This window comes from Microtus ochrogaster, linkage group LG3 (assembly GCF_000317375.1).
Source record: "Microtus ochrogaster isolate Prairie Vole_2 linkage group LG3, MicOch1.0, whole genome shotgun sequence".
Classification (NCBI taxonomy): domain Eukaryota; kingdom Metazoa; phylum Chordata; class Mammalia; order Rodentia; family Cricetidae; genus Microtus; species Microtus ochrogaster.
In genome coordinates this window covers 45278128-45283012 of record NC_022029.1, presented here as the reverse complement: position 1 = coordinate 45283012, position 4885 = coordinate 45278128, and the positions used below count along the sequence as shown (strand labels likewise).

At 49.5% G+C, this 4885-nt stretch overlaps 1 protein-coding gene across 1 annotated transcript in view; it reads left to right on the top strand.

The window, feature by feature from the left end:
* Positions 1-3142, top strand: part of Nupl2 (nucleoporin like 2) — a 24540-nt gene extending 21398 nt beyond the window's left edge. Inside the window, exon 9 of the transcript XR_003378152.1 lies at positions 2140-3142. The gene's annotated coding sequence lies outside the window, so the exon portion shown is untranslated. The remainder of the gene's footprint in view (positions 1-2139) is intronic.
* The last annotated feature ends 1743 nt before the right edge of the window (positions 3143-4885 follow it).

The following is a 4885-nucleotide window of genomic DNA, read 5'->3' as shown; positions in this document are numbered from 1 at the left end:
GTGTGTGTGTATGTGTGCGCGAGCGCGCTCATGTGAGGAGCATGCCCCAGTGGGAGGCAGGTGTCAGATCCCCTAGAGGTGAAATTAAAGCCAGTTGTGAACTACCCATGAACACTGTAGAATTCAACTCTCCAGCCCCCGATACGTTATTTTTATGAGTATCTTAAAGCACAGGCAATGGGAGCCGGAGCAAGATGCATGGAGCAAATGCAACAGCCCCGCTTAAGACTTGGTGCAGCTCAGCAGCCATGCTTAGGTTTGGCCTGGTGGCACTGGGTTCTAAGAAAGCAGGCTGAGCAAGCCATGAGGAGCATGCCAGTAAGCAGCACTCCTGATTCAGCTCCTGCCTCCAGGTTCCTGCTCTATGTGAGCTCCCTTCCTGACTTCCGTCAAGGCAGGATGATGAAAAGTGATGTGGAGGTGGAAGTCAAATAAACCCTTTCCGCCCCAAGGGGCTTTTGGTAACAGCATTTCACCCCAGCAATAGTAACCCTAACTTAGGACCCACTTCCTCTAATGTGCTTCCCAACAAGGGCTAGCAACACGGCTCAGTGGGTACGGAGCTTGCCACACAAGCCTGACAATCTGAGTTTGAGCCCCAGAACCCACATAAACTTGGAGGGAAAAAAAAAAAACAAATCATTAAAGTTGTCTTTTGACCCAGAGAGAGAGAGAGAGAGAGAGAGAGAGAGAGAGAGAGAGACACTGAGCATGGCCTGGGCTTTTGAAACCACAAAGTTCACCTACAGTGACATACTTCCTCCAGCAAGGCCACACCTCATAATCTTTCTAATCCACAAACAGTTCCACGAACTGGGGACCACGCATTCAAACATTCTGAGCCTGTGAGGAGGCATTCTTCTTCAAACCACCATATACCCATCACTCCAATGCTACTTCTTTATATATAGCCTATTACCTATAATAATGAGCAGTGGTATCATACTATTTTGTATATTATTTACAAAACAACTCAAACTTTCTACATTAGTAACATACAGATTTATATGGCTGTTGCCCATTGCTAACTGATGCAACCGTACCCCCAGTTATAGGTTGACAATACTCGCGAGGCAGATTCTAGGACATAGGTCTTTACCCCATTGCAGGCATATCTGAGAGTGCTGGGTAGGAAGTCGTGAGCACCCTGCTTCCTCACGATACAGGTCTTGAAAATCAAGAAATCAAGCTATCTTCACTAGAGAAGAGCAGGATCAATGGCTTTGCTGTAGCTAATATATTCAGGCAGAGGGTTGTCATGGGTTCTGCATAAATGTGCCCTCCAGGCTCCTGTCTGGGAAGTCTAGTTCTAGCTGGTGGTGCTGTTGTGGGAGGTTGTGGGAACTTGAGGCAGTAGGGTCTACCTGGAGTCGGTGGGGGCGGGCCTGTGCTTGTTGACTGCCACCGTGTGAATGGCTGTTCTGGGCCCTTCCTGCCAGGAGCTGAAACCAGGAGCCAAAACAGCCCCCTTAAGTTGTTTCTCTCGTATTCAGTCAGCTGTGGTGGAAGCAGCTAGTCTAGGGCATGATTCACCATGTTTCTTCTTAAGTATAGGTTATGATCCGCCATGTTTATTTTTCGTTAATTATTTGTTTTTGGCACAAAATGTCACTGTGTAGCTTTTGGCTGCCCTGGAGCTCAACTATGTAGAGGCTGGCCTCAAACTCACAGTTGTGTTTGCCTCTGCCTCCCAAGAGTACTGGATTTAAAGAGTGTGCCACATACCTGCCGCCATGTTTCTTTTAAGACTCAAGGAGCCCCCAGAACCAGTGTGATGGTTAATGTTACTGAAAGACTTCTAGAAGCCTAGCAGTGGTGGCACACGCCTTTAATCCCAGCTTGCGGGAGGCAGAGGCAGCCAGATCTCTCTGAGTTCGAGGCTAGCCTGGTCTACAGAGTGAGTTCCAGGACAGTTAGAGAAACCCTGTCTCCAAAAGAGAAAAAAGGAAAAGAAAAGAAACAAAGAGAAAGACACCTAAATTAATAAAGTGTCCTTCTGGGTGTGCTGAAGGGCGTTTTCAAGAGAGAATTAACTAAGGTGGGGGTCAGGGTGTGAGGGGAAAGGTAGAAAGAGTGCTTGTGTTCTGTCTCTGTCTCTCTTCCTCTCCCTCTGCCCACCTTCTCTCCCTCCCCTCCCAGCCTCCCTCCCAGCTGCCAAAGGTGTGAGCTGCCCTGCCACTCCCTCCCCACCAGGATGGCCTGAAAACTGGAAGCTGTGAAGCAGTCACGAGGTAGCCAGCACTGCGTGGGTGCTGCTCTGGGCGCCTCAGAACTAGAGAGGAACCCTGCCAGACAGCACTGCCAACGCCCTGAGTCGCCTCTGCTCTCCGAGCCAGTTTTATGGTGTTTGATGCTACTGAACCTACAAGCCCAGCACCAACCCAGAGATGAATTTCACAAGACAGGCCAGGGAAGGGAAACTTTACAGGGAGAAGCACCACCTTATGCCGCTGGATGATAGGGAAGACGGTCGGCCTTGGCTCTAGAACTCCAGCTTTCTAAGTGGCCACAGAGCTTCTAACTAGCCAGAGCTGAGACGGAAATAAACTGCCACAGGGAGGAAAACTCAGGAGGGGAGAAAGACTGCGGGATGATTCTGCCGCCTGGCCTCAGGTATTTGTCTGGGTAGAGACCCCAGCCTTCAGTCCCTGCTCTTCCTCACCTCTGAAACTGACTCTGCTTCTCCAAGCCTCGCCTGCCTGCAGCACGGTTCCCACCACCTCCTGCTCCAGTCGCAGTGCTTGCCCAGCCCCGCCATCTCCAGGCTGGTCCTCACCCATGCCAACACCTGTCAGCGGCAGTCCCTCTTCCCAAGCCTCCCTCAAAATGTCCACTCAGGCTGCAGGATCTCCTTCCAGGAAGAGATCAGTGCAAGCCTCGTGGTCCAGAGCATACCCTTGTTCTGCTTCTGTCAAGGCTCACACGTGTCACGTGTGAAACCCCCACCAGAGCCAGCATATCTCTATCCCCAGTGTGTCCCCTGGAGCCCTGCAGCCTGGGTGGCTGCTGACTAGTCTGACACCAACCACGAGGCTGCTTTTCCCAGCACCCCAGTATAAGGAAACAGCAGCCGTGGTTGTCACACTTTCTCATGGAGTCTCTGTTTCGCTGATATTTTTTATTAAATTTACTTTTTATGTTTTACCTGCCTATATTTATGTGTACTGATATATACATCCATATGTATTTTTCACCATATATGCATGTGTAATGTGTGCTTGGTGCCCATGGAAGTCAGAAGAGGGCGTCACACGCCCCCCGCCCCAGCAACTGGAGCTAGAGGTGGCTGTGAGCCACCATGTGAGAACTGGGAATCGGTCCTGGGCCCTCTGTAAGAACAAGTGTTCTGACTGCTGACCCCTCACTCAAGCTCCATTTGTTAATTTTTTTATTATTTTGTATGTATGGGTGTTTTGCATGTAAGGCAAAACTGCATACACTGTGTGTATGCAGTGCCCTAGGAGACCAGAAGGCGTCGGATCCACTGGGACTGGATTGCAGATGGTTATAAGCTGCCATAGACTGTTGGGGGTTGGACATGTGTCCCCAGGAAGAGCAGTCAGTGCTCTTAATCGCTGAGCCATAGCTCCAGCCCCTGGAGTAGCTGTTTCAAAGGTCACCTGTGTTCCTCTCTCGGAACTTGCTATTTTTTTACATTGGCAGTCACATTTTATGGATTGACTACAATTTTGTTTAGCTACTCATGTTTAGATAGACAATGAATTGTTTCCAAGTTTAGGCTTTTTATTTTTTATCTTATGTGTTTGAGTGTTCTTTCTGCATGCATGGTTGTGCACTTGTGCATGCCTCATGGCCTCAGAAGTCAGAAGAGGGCATCAGATCCCTTGGTGCCAGAGCTGTGGGTGCTTGTGAGCCACCGTGCGAGTGCTGGGAACCCATCCTCTGCGATGGGAAGCGGTGCTGCCGGCCTCTAGGCCATCTCCCCAGCCCCGGGTTTCAGCATTTTCTAATAAACAGATGCAGACATGGGTGTGGATGTCGGTGTGGTCGCTCACCGACTCTCACAGACTCACAAAGTGAGAGCGAAACCCCCTCTTTACAGTAGTTCCTGTGTCCTCCCCATCCCCTCCAGTGCCCCAACCCGTTTCCCCTTTTGTCCTTACTATCACCCCCTCTGGCTGCCCCCCATGTAGACATGGATCTCAGTGCTGGAGCTGGGGACCAGTTTTCTTGAAGCTTTACAGGATGTGACTTTGGAAAATGCCACCTTTGCTAAGATGGTGCTCGGCCCAGAATTTGCCTGTGGCTGTGGCTAGGAGTTGCTTCAGAACTCAACCTGGTCCAGAGGCCAGCGTTAAGTTACCACAGAACATCCTTTGGGGAATGGGGGAGCAAGAGAGGCAGTTCAAGTTTCCCTACACATGTGTGCCTTTTACACTCACGATATTCATATGTTTGAGCATTTATATAATGTCTGACCTATCTCCTCCCCTCAGCTCCCAGTGGTCAGCCTCCCAGGCATTCTCATTACATCTGACCGCAACCTGGCATAAAGCCTGGCCCAGAGAGGACAATTAGTAATTTGTTGGTTGAAAGGAGAGTTCCCACTGAAAGTGGCCTTCCCTCATTCTTCTTAGGGAATAAATGTAGATTTTGTGGGATCCAGACTTAAAAGCAATCAACCCTAGACAAACATGACTGCATCTAAAAAGGTAGGGAAAGAAACATCTTTATTCGAAGAAATAACCCAAGTGTTCACCGTAAGAGAACAGAAATACACAGCCCTGGTCTGGTGATTGTCAGCTTCATTGCCAAACCATGAACATTCTGCTGTACCTCTAAACACATGCTGAGAAGTCACTGCAGCTGGGGCACGGAGTGGCTTCTCTTTTGTGTTGCTATTGTTGCAATATTGAATCCACGT